The sequence below is a fragment of the Danio rerio genome, chromosome 4 (assembly GCF_049306965.1).
Source record: "Danio rerio strain Tuebingen ecotype United States chromosome 4, GRCz12tu, whole genome shotgun sequence".
Taxonomy (NCBI): domain Eukaryota; kingdom Metazoa; phylum Chordata; class Actinopteri; order Cypriniformes; family Danionidae; genus Danio; species Danio rerio.
The window spans coordinates 70846068-70858256 of NC_133179.1; the positions used below are offsets into that span (position 1 = coordinate 70846068).

General features: G+C 38.0%; 1 protein-coding gene across 4 annotated transcripts in view; it reads right to left on the reverse strand.

The window, feature by feature from the left end:
• LOC100149554 (uncharacterized) overlaps positions 1–12189 on the reverse strand; it is a 30432-nt gene that overhangs the window by 15620 nt on the left and 2623 nt on the right. For 2 of the 4 annotated variants that reach the window (XM_017355815.4, XM_073948374.1), the window contains exon 1: positions 1195–1244. The gene's annotated coding sequence lies outside the window, so the exon portion shown is untranslated. Of the gene's footprint in view, positions 1–110; positions 204–1194; positions 1245–3618; positions 3736–12189 lie in introns of those variants that run through there. The other 2 variants (XM_068220507.2, XM_073948375.1) reach the window with 2 other exon arrangements.

The window sequence follows — 12189 nt, forward strand, 5'->3', positions numbered from 1 at the left end:
ACTTCTCTTGGTTGAAACGGCAGTTTGGCAGGTTAAAACACGATATAAAGAACCCAAACACACTCATATAACTCATGTACATGTTATATAACATATTATAACAAACTCACTTCATCTAAATTACATATTTTTGTACTTTATACACACTTTTCCACGTGACAGGAGCGATGCCTACCTCGCTCTGCTCTGTCCTCCGACAGACTGAAGCAAAGCGCGCGCTATGTCACTGACGTCATCGCGGCAATGCACGTCAATGACGTCATCGCGCCGACGCGTCAAAACAAAAATAAAACATTTTCTCTTTATTTCTTACATATTAATGACCAACAAAACAAAGATTTTGCGTGAATTTATAACGAAAACATAAATAAATTTAATACCTGTTACATATATATATATATATATATATATATATATATATATATATCACACACTATCAAATTTAGTTACATCACAATTGTAATTTTTTATATTGTCAGTTGTATTAAAAAGGGTAGGTATTACAATTATGTTTGGCTTTTGATTTTTTTTTAAATACTGTATGTGGCTAAGACAGCTATTAACTTCTCTTTTTAAAAATCTGAACCACTGGCCCGATCGGACACCCTGCAAACAGCCATTAGCTAGCTAATATAACAAACATCCGTTACTACATTTGATTGGTTTGAAACGTCTTAGATTGAGAAAATATCTACAGGGACACAATTAATCTACTCATTTGCTTTGTTCTGAATATGACTAAGGTTGTTCAATGTTCAAAATGTTCATTGCAGGAGTTTAGCTGCAAAACGACACCTGTAATATGTTGCATTTACTGCCTGAAACTAAATGAATACAACATTAAAGTGACATTACTCCAACACATATGGACAACACTGTAATAACCATGCAACGTAGTTAACTAACGTTTTAATCAGATTTTAGAAATAAGACCATCATGAACATTCTTCATCTCGTCTTGCTCATCTTTTAATATTGTTGTTATTAATATTATAAACACATTAATAATGCAGTGAGGAGTGAAATGCGACGCGTTTTCTCGTTGCTCGCTGCAAGATGGGATTTTCCTGCTTAACGTAAGTTATTCAAGACGTTAAGTAAAACAAGGCAATGCTGCATCCAACGATACTTTATACATCATATCATGTGCAAAACCGATAGAAATACAGAGACAAACAGCTAAACAACACTAACCTTTCTCCGCCAGCTGAATCAAAACAGACGCAGGGTTTACGCAGCTCTGCGGCGCTGCTTTATGACGTCATACTTTTATTTACGTTTATTGTCGACAAATATCGTCGTATATTATTACGCTTATGGGAAAAGTATTATTATCTTTAACAGAGAAACTCGCATATCACAATTAGCAGATGACACTACAAAGATAAAGATCAAGCTTCTCCTGCTTTAACCATTCACTGAGCTTCTGGACTCAAACTAAATTTATAAAAGTGTGAAATTATTTGCTTGTACGACACCTTGGATGCGAAAATATAAAATATTTCTATCAAAAATGAATAAAATACTTAGGAGTTAATATAACAAAAACATCTAGGCCTAATTAGCAGATAGTTTCTGAAAGATTATCTGAAGTGAAGTATATTTTTAACAGTCTTAACCAAAGCAAATGAATAATCTAGATTTACCCCTCATTACCGTTAACAGTAGATAATCGCACCTCTAAAAATGTGGCTGTGTGCACCCCTTTCTAATATTTGACACCTGTCAAGCACCCCTTCTCCGATTAAACTCGACATTTTTAACTACAATAACTAAATTCACATATTTTCTGTATACGCGACTAAACAAAAAATAATAAAATATGTGAAGCTAATGGATGAGCTTTTATGAAGCTAGAGCTTCTTGGTGGATGCTGCAGTATTTAGAAAATCGATTTTCCTTTTTTTTTTTTTTTTAGAATATGCAAAAAGGTACATAAATTGGGATCATACAAATACAAAAAACATCAACAAAAAACATAACAAAAAAACAAAAAAAAACAATATAGTCAGGTACTGTTAGGTGTGTGTGTGTGTGTGTGTGTGTGTGTGTGTGTGTGTGTGTGTGTGTGTGTTTGTGTGTGTGTGTGTCCATGTAAAGGTAACTTGGTGGAAGGTCAGATTACATACATTAGGAACAATGTTAGCCAATAAATGAATCTAGTCTGGCAGATATAAGTAAACAGATACAGAAGAAACCAGTCAGAGTTAGGGGGTAACAACTATGCTTAGTAATGTATAATAGAAATAATGACAGTAAAAAGAAAGAAAGGACAACAGAAATAATAAATGACAATGATAATAAATCACAAGTACTACCCTAACTACTACTACTGCAGAAAGTTACTTATATTACTATATAATTATTAACTACTATTGCTGCTACTACGATCACAACCACAACTATTACTACTATAATGTCTACTACTGCTGATACTACCACAACAATGACTACCACTACTGATACTACAGCGTCTGCTACAACTAATACAACGTCTACTACTACTACTACTACTACTACTACTACTACCGCAATCACTGCTACTACAACATCTACATCAACGACATCTACTACTGGTACTACTACACCAACAACGATTACTACTGCTACAACGACACTTTTACTACTTCTGCTACCACTATACCAACGACATCAACTACTACAGGAACTAATACTTCAATAATCACAATTACGAAAATCGATTTTCCTTAAAAAAAAAAAAAAAAACACTTTGCATGTCATGTAAGTGGCCGTGTCTTGTTTGTAAGTGCCGGACAAAACATGTGTGAGGGCTTAAGACTGCTATTAGCTAAAACCTCACCACAGACTATAATAAGGTGAATAAAAGGCTCAGGTGGAAACGGAGAAATCCAGCAGAGGTCTACTGATGAAGAGAATTAGGTCTACGCTAAAGAGTGAGAAAATGTCAAGTAAGAAACGCATATATAATGAGGGTTACCTGTACATTGGTTTCGAGTTTACATGGACTGGGGATGCAGAAAATCTAAATCTGCTGTGCACACAAACACACACACAGTTGAAGTCAGAATTATTAGCCCCCATTTGATATTTTTTTCTTTTTTAAATGTTTCCCAAATGATGTTTAATAGATTCAGGGAATGTTCACAGTGTATCTGATAATATTTTTTACCTCTGGAGAAAGTCTTATTTGTTTTATTTTGGCTAGAATGAAAGCATTTTTTATTTTTTTAAACACCATTTTAAGGTCAATATTATTAGCCCCTTTAAGCTAATTTGTTTCCCGATAGTCTACAGAACAAACCATCGTCATACAACAACTTGCCTAAATACCCTAACCTGCCTACTTAACCTAATTAACCTAGTTCAGCCTTTAAATGTCACTTTAAGCTGTATAGAAGTGTCTTGAAGAATATCTAGTCGAATATTATTTACTGTTATCATGGCAAAGATAAAATAAATCAGTTATTAGAGATGAGTTATTAAAACTATTATGCTTATAAATGTGTTGAGAAAATCTCTCAATTAAATAGAAATGGGGGGGAAGCGGGGCTAATAATTCTGACTTCAACTGCAAGTCTAATTTGCATCTTTGTACAGAAACACTGCTACGGTCACATGATTATTAACGCAACTCACCTGTCAGCAGTCTCATCACCACCCATTATAAACTGGCACGTTTCCTTCACTGCTTGTCTTGAGGTAATTGAGGACTCGTGCTGTTCACCTCGCCATCAGTGTCCACGATCTCCTCATCTGTGAAATGCAACCATTGATAAGTAGTGGTGGGCAAAGCGAGGCTTCGTGAAACACTGAAACAGTCGAAGCAAATGTGTCGAAGCTTCGAAACGTTTCGAAACCCCACTCTACGTTGACATCTAGTGGTCATTTTTATGTATTGCACTGAAACAGCTTCAGCAAAGAACAGTTGAACAAATTGAGGGATTAAAGTCAAATTTGTATGATTGACCCTTCAAGTAACATAGTACAGTGGTTGAGGAGTCAGATGTCCATGCGGGATTAGTAGGTTTCGAAGCCAGGCTATCGCAGTTGTTTTGAAATGCTGTAATACCAATTGGTAATGCTTTGCTCTTGTATTGTTTTGTTTCAACATTGGTCTGATATCCGAATGAACAATTTGTGAATAAATATGTCTTGTTTTTGTCTTAAAACAGGGTTGTTGCTAGATCAAAAATGGTGACCTGAAGTTATTAAGAATTATTTATATTATTCATTAAATTTCCCATTTATTGTATTTTATTAATGTCTACCCAAACCCTAAACCCAACCATACTGTAAAAATATTTATTATTGTTTTACAGTGTTACAAAAATGATGCTAAATTGATGGCCTAACTGCAGCTGTATCCTATTTAGGCTACACAAAACAGAAACATGATTAAAATACATAAAAGCATGATTTCAGAGCATTTGTACAAGTCGGGATTCGAACCCAAAACATCATGCAGAGCATAGAATCAATTAGCAAACACACAGTCCTCTAAGCCACATGAGACAGAGATTATTTGTTGACCTTGGCAATCAAATGAGGATTCGCCAGGTCTCGAAACGTTTTCTAAGTTGATCGACGCTTTGAATCGCTTTAGTCACGTGACTAGGTGTTTCGAAACACTTTAGTCACGTGACTTGGGTGCTTCGGATCATGCTTCGGGGCAGTGTTTCGAAACACTTGCGCTTCGGGATCTCGACACTGTGTCGAAACATCAGTTTCACGTCAGCCATCCCTATTGATAAGTTGCATCTCATTGCAAAACATGCATGATCAGTGCTGATGGTGACTTGTTGATATGAGCACAATGAAGCTGCTGGACTTTTCTCCCCCTAGACTTACATTTATACGCGCGCAAATGCGTCAGACCGGAAACGCAAGCTTGTGCGACAAGTTTCGCAGTTCGCTGCGATGGACAGTTAACTCTGACCTGTGAAATCGTTTCACGTGATTGTGTGAGGCCAATCGAAGATTAAAACATGACCTCTCTGGACAGAAATTTTGAATATGGACCGATCGTTCGCCTTTTTTAATGTCTAGTCATCTTGTTTAATCCCGCCCCTTTTCTTAGTGCCGTACGACAGAATTTCGCAAACTCGATCTCTAATGTGACCGCAGCATAGGCCCGGATTGGCTAATCAGGAGGACCGGGACAATTCCCGGTGGGCCGGTCCATTTTTTGGCCGCGAGGGCCAGTGTCCCTAGCTGCTTGCAATCTCAGCAGTCGCACTTTTTTTCATTTATTTATGTATTTGACCATGGTCTCACTCTTTTTATTCATTATTTTGCCGCAGCTCCGCACTTTTTATTTATTTTCTCGCAGCCCCGTGAGCAAAATGCAGCCTGCATGTTAATGATGATGTAACTATTATTCGACCCCAAACAGAGGCACCTTAGTGAATATAAGAATTCGAATAATTAATATTAATGAATATTACACCTGCTTAATGAAAATCAGATGATTCACTACATTAATAAATCTGACATAAATTCATCACAACTATAGAAAGGGGAGAAAAAGATTAAGTCGTCAATAGACATGTTTTTAACAATAGTGCCATTGTGGTCCAATGGTCAGCACGTTGTGATACCACACTGTAGGACCCGAGTTCTATCCTTACCTATCTGATTGAATTTATTTTTTCATTTTTATTGTTAAGACATATAATACTGTTTGGGTTGTTGAACATTTCAACTTATAAAGCAGCTGTTTTCTTGAAAAATGCGTGATCGTGTCATTAGAAACTGAATTCGAAATGACGTTATTTTAATATAGTCAGTCGTGAACTATAATATAGTAATAATTTTAATGAGAATCATTTATTTAAACTATTTCCATCTTATTGTGTCTTATGCAGTGTTGGGGGTAAAGATGCGGTCACACTAGAGTTTGTTGGTGCGAAATTCTGTCGAACAGCGCTGCGAAAAGGGGCGGGATTAAATAAAATGATTAGACATTTAAAAAGTGAGCGATTGGTCCATGTTTTAATTGTCTGTCATAAGAGGTCCTGTTTTGATCCTCGATTGATCTCACGCAGTCTAGTGATGCGGTTTCAAAGGTCAGAGTTGACCGAGCTTAAACTTTTCAACACAGCGAACTGCGAAACTTGTCGCACAAGTTTGCGTTTCCGGTCTGACGCATTTGTGTGCGTATGAATGGAAGTCTATGGGGAGAAAAGTGCAGAGTGACCGCAGCTTAAAGCGTTATAAGTAACGCGCCTTACGTAATAATATAACTTTTTTTCAAAGTAACGAGTAATATAACACATTACTTTTAAAAATAAGCTAAATTATTTGAGTTACTTTTAATTTTTTTACCTTGCGTAATATGCTTTTACAAAATATACTGTTGAATAAAAATTACCATAGTCACGTTGAATCACACACTCAATAGCCCCTTTCACACAGTGATACCGGTAAATATCTGGAAAATTTCCGGAACGACTTTACCGGTATATTCAAAAAAGCGCTGTTCACACAGGCGAGGACGTTACGGAAATTTTCCGGAAAAGAGCATTCACACATCCATTCCAAAATACCGGTAAATTCTGACATCATTCACCACAAATGAGCTTTAAACGGCTGCGCTTGTATTTGTAAACATTTGACTAAATTACAAACTCTGTGGATGATCAATATTGTGAACAACTTTCGCAGGATCACTTTCGCATGTCGAGATGTTCATTATATGTGCGTGTGCAGGCGCTCACAGGCTGTTTCACAAGCACACGCAAAGCTTGAAGGTAAACAAACAACGGCTTATCATAAGCATCTCATCGATGATTATTTACACAGTTGGCATAAAGAAGAACATATAAACGTGATCTGACTAACTTCTAGCAGCTAAATGTGTCTGGAAAAATATTCAAAGGCTTTTATTCTCACAAACCGCGCGGACGTAAATGCGTCTAACTGTTGTGATTGGCTAAAGCAGACGTCTCACGTCAGCACGTTCTAGACGTGCACGCGCTTATTACGGCAATCTTCCTTCTGCATTCACACAGCGCAGCATTCCGGCAAATTGCCGGTAATGTTACAACTTCTCTTTCCGGAAAATAGCCAGGAAGAATTTACCGGTATTTTCAAAAAGTACCTGTTCACACATACAGACCCGGAAAGGTCTGTATGTGTGAAAGGGGCTAATGAGAGAGCATGCTGTGAGGGAACAGACAGTCGGCTTACACTCATCCTCATCATCAGGTCTGTTTTTTTCACAGCAGATGAGTCGGTGTACTGTTCTAGTAACTGAATAACTCAGGATATGGGGTTATTTCAAGTAAGAGGGGGTATCCGGGATGTTAGTTTTAAAGACGCAAACTGTTTCATGATAACTCTGTTCAATTAGATTATATATGTTGTATATCTGTATATATTGTACATGTTTGCTGTATTGTGTTTTATCCTTGATTGTTTTTTTTTGTTGTATTTTTTATTTTTTAATGTAATGCCTAACCAGGGACAAGGACGGCAAATTAGCTGCTATATGCCCTTTCTACGCAACATCGGTTATCTTTGTATAACAATTTCAAGTGTATTGTCCCTGTAAAATAAACAAGCAAATAACAAAAAATGAAAAATGTAATGAACTAGTTTGACCGGTTCACTCAGAAGATCCGGTTAAAACAAACAATTCATTTGCAAATCGGCCGTCATCACTACAGACAGTCAGAAACAGGAACAACAGCAGGCTGAAGACTTACAGTTGAAGTCAGAATTATTAGCCCCCCTGAATTATTACAACCATGTTTAGTTTTTCTCCAATTTCTGTTTAACCGAGAGCAGATTTTTTTTAACACATTTTTAAACATAACAGTTTTAATAACTCATTTCTAATAACTGATTTATTTTATCGTTGCTATGATGACAGTAAATAATTTTATTTTTTCAAGAATTTAGTTAACTAGGCAGGTTAGGGTAATTAGGCAAGTTATTGTATAATGATGGTTTGTTCTGTAGACTATCGAAAAAAAAAATTAGCTTAAAGGGGCTAATAATTTTGACCTTAAAACGTCTTTTTAAAAATTTAAAACTGCTTTCATTCTAGCCTAAATAAAACAAATAAGACTTTCTCCAGAAGAATATTAAAGAAAAAAATATTATCAGACATACAGTGAAAATTTCCTTGCTCTGTTAAACATAATTTGGGAAACATTTAAAAAAGAAAAAAAAATTCAAAGGGGGGTATGGATGGATGCAATGGATTCTCGTTATTTTGAAGTCATCGAAGAAAAGAAGTGGATTATTGTTAAGTGTAGATTATGTGCAAGTGAAAATCGACAACTGCACGAAATTCAACATCAAATAAAACAAAAAAAACTGGATGTGAAACACCACACTCGCACCCCACCTCCAGCTAAACAACAACTGATTAACAAAGGTATTAATTAATTCGACTAAACTCCAAACAAAAATGGCTATTTCTTTTATTGTTGAGGAGATGGAGCCACTGTCTACTGTAGAAGCGATGACGACGTGTGTAGCGGCTTTCCTATTGCTGCAATTGTTGGTAGAATGAGCAAGTCAGAGTCGCAAATAAAAACGTCTTTATTTTCCGATCAACAGAATTACTTCATCGCTTTTCCTTTATCTATATGCACACTTCTCTGTAACCTTAAGTTGTTACGTTGAGTTACGTTACGTTGAGCTACGATACGGTCAAAAACTGTGTGCTTCCTACTAATGCTTTCTTAGGCCGTACTCGCACTATGTACAGTTGCCTCGAACTGGGCCAAACCACGCTTGTCCCCCCTCCCGTCTCCCCCGATAGCCCGCACTCACATAACAATCTGGCCTGGGCACACTTACGTCATCGATGCTGCGCTGTTCAGTAAGGGCTCCAGCTCAGCACAGTGGAGATTTCCCTAGTTATATCTCTTTAGTCCTCAGGGATGCGGTGACACGCAGTCGGATAATTCGCCGAACAGATCCGCCACTTTTGACGCTCAAACGATCATAAAGTCCTTGTGATGCAAGAATTAGGAGGTTTGCTGAAGGTGCAGCTGTCGTGCAGTGAGGGGTTTGCGTCTTTAATAAGCTACATCAGTTTGCGTTCGCTCATTGGTAAGAATGATTAATAAATCCATATGAAACAGCCCCTTAAAAGTCACGTCTTGCTTTCAGTTTCAGGCTTTGGCGCGTTTTGCACTCACACAAGCGTACAGCCCAAGTGAACCGCGCTCAGGCACACCTCTTCCAACCGGGCCAGGGCTGGAAGGATAGCACGGTACGGATAGCATAGTGTGAGTAGGCCCTTGCTCCATGCAGTGAAGCCACAGTTATATAGTCTCCTACTGACACCTTGTGGCCAATCGCCAATTTACAATGTATGGCTCCTACAACGTGTTGTAATAAAGTAGGATTTCTTCTCTCGATAAACGATTTAAGGGCGTCATACACCGGATGCGCCGCGACACGGCGTGCATATGACATTTGGAAGTATCACACACCAGAGGCGCACGTTCGCATGCTATTTAAAATGAAACTAAACAGATGGTGCTCTGTGGCGCGGCAGAATCGTGGCAGGACAGCCGCCGACTTGATGAGTTTGAATGTTTTCCAGCGACCTCTGCTGGTTAGAGATCGCCGGCGATCATGACAGTGACCCCCTTTACACATTTGTTAAGGCCACGTGAAGCGATTTATTCAATGTATAAAGCTGAAGGATTTATTTAGTTTTAGGGATGCTTACTGTTCATTCCGTTATTAAACATTTTAAAATCTGTTTTTGCCGTAATAAATTATTTCATGTTAGTGCTCTTAAGCTTTTTTGCAATCTGTACCTCAATCGACAATGAATTTACTTGACTAATAACACAAAAGCATACAAAAGTAGCAAACACATTACTTTAGAGCAGGGGTGCTCAACCCTGTTCCTGGAGAGCCACCTTCCTGCAGATTTCAGTTGCTACCCATATCAAACACACCTGAACCAATTAATTAGGACCTGAACACCAGGTGATAATCACAGGCAGGTGTGTTTGATAAGGGTTGCAACTGAAATCTGCAGGAAGGTGGCTCTCCAGGAACAGGGTTGGCCACCCCTGCTTTAGAGTGATTCATTTTTCTTTTAGTCCCTTTATTAATCTGTTGTCACCACAGTGGAATGAACCACCAACTTATCCAGCATATGTTTCACGCAGGGAATGCCCTTCCAGCTGCAACCCATCACTGGGAAACACACACACACACTCTCATTCACACACATACACTACTGACAATTTGGCTTTCCCAATTCAGCTACAGCGCATGTCTTTAGACCTGTGAGGGTAAACCCACGCAAACACGGGGAGAACGTGCAAACTCCACACAGAAACGTCAACTGATACATCTTATTCCCAAATAAAATCTGTGTGGGAAGATGATCTGGGAATCACAATTTCAGATGAGGATTGGGAATCAGTCTTATACAGAATGCACAAGTCCTCCATCTGTGCGAGACATGGACTTCTGCAGTGCAAAAGTGTGCATCGTGTACACTGGACAAACCAAAATCTCTCAGAGCACTTTCAGCATATAGATCCGGCCTGTTCTCGCTGTTATTCCACCCCAGCCACTCATGCGCATACAGTATGTTTTGGTCTTGTATGAAGCTTAATTACTTTTGGGACACTATTTTTAAAACTATATCTGTTTTTTTAGGTATATATAACTCCCCTTGCCTACTGATTGCCATTTTTGGAATTTCGCCCACGTCATATAATCTTACAAAAATACAATCTGATTGCATCGCCTTTATTGTGCTCCTGGCCAAACGACTAACATTGCTTAGAGCAGGGGTGGCCAACGCTGTTCCTGGAGAGCCACCTTCCTGCAGATTTCAGTTGCTACCCATATCAAGCACACCTGAACCAATTAGTTAGGACCTGAACACCACGTGATAATTACAGGCAGGTGTGTTGGATATGGATAGCAACTGAAATCTGCAGGAAGGTGGCTCTCCAGGAACAGCGTTGGCCACCCCTGACCAGGTGACCAGGGTTGACCAGGTCTCACTGGAAGAAGAGACAGTACTGTCTCAATGTGATCTCCTGGCTAAATAAAGGAAATGATGATGAAATCTGCAGGAAGGTGGCTCTCCAGGAACAGGGTTGGCCTTAGGTGGAAGGATCAGAAACCTGCAACCCCAACACAGTGGGTCCGTGATGTCCTCTTCTTTGTAAAGTTGGAAAAAATTAGACTGTCTAGAGCAGGGGTGTCCAATCTCGGTCCTGGAGGGCCGATGTCCTGCATAGTTTAGCTCCAACTTCCTCCAACACACCTGCCTGGAAGTCTAGTATACCTGGAAAGAGCTTGATTAGCTGGTTCAGGTGTGTTTAATTAAGGTTGGTGCTAAAATATGCAGGACACCGGCCCTCCAGGACCGAGTTTGGACACCTCTGGTCTAGAGCAGGGGTCACCAATCTCTGTCCTGAAGGGCCGGTGTCCCTGCAGGGTTTAGCTCCAACTTGCCTCAACACGCCTGCCTGGGTGTTTCAAGTATACCTAGTAAGACCTTGATTAGCTTGTTCAGGTGTGTTTGATTAGGGTTGGAGCTCAAATCTGCAGGACACCAGCAAGTTTGGTGACCACTGGTCTAGAGGTTCATCTAACCAGTTTAAGAAAATTTGGGACCCGTTCAGGAAATATATCCAAGAACATGTTTTATTGGCAACTGCAGAGCAAGTCCTTGTTCCAGCAAATCGATTTTTTCTTCAATAAGTGCAAAGTAGAGTGTATTGTGTGCTTCAGGTTGTACAATTTTAGTTTTTGTTAAGCCACGTTATTATTTACTGTTTTGTTTGTTGGTGTGTTTTTTTTATTTTTTATTTTGTTTGCTTGTTTTTTTCTCATTGTATGTGCTTAACTTGATGCTATCTATACTTTTTGAAATATACTTTTGTTTTGTCTTCTTTTTTACTGTAATTTGCCATAAAAGTCATAAATAAATAAATAAATAAATAAATAAATAAATAAAATAAAAGTCATACATACATACATAAATAAAAACAAATAAATAAATAAATGTCATAAATAAAACAATAAATAAATTAAAAGTCATACATACATTAATAAAAATAAATAAATAAAAGTCATAAATAAATAAATAAATAAATCAAATAAACGTCAGACATACATTAATAAAAATAAATAAATAAATAAAAGTCATAAATAAATAAACAAATAAATAAAATAGAAGTCAGACATACATTAATGAATATAAAT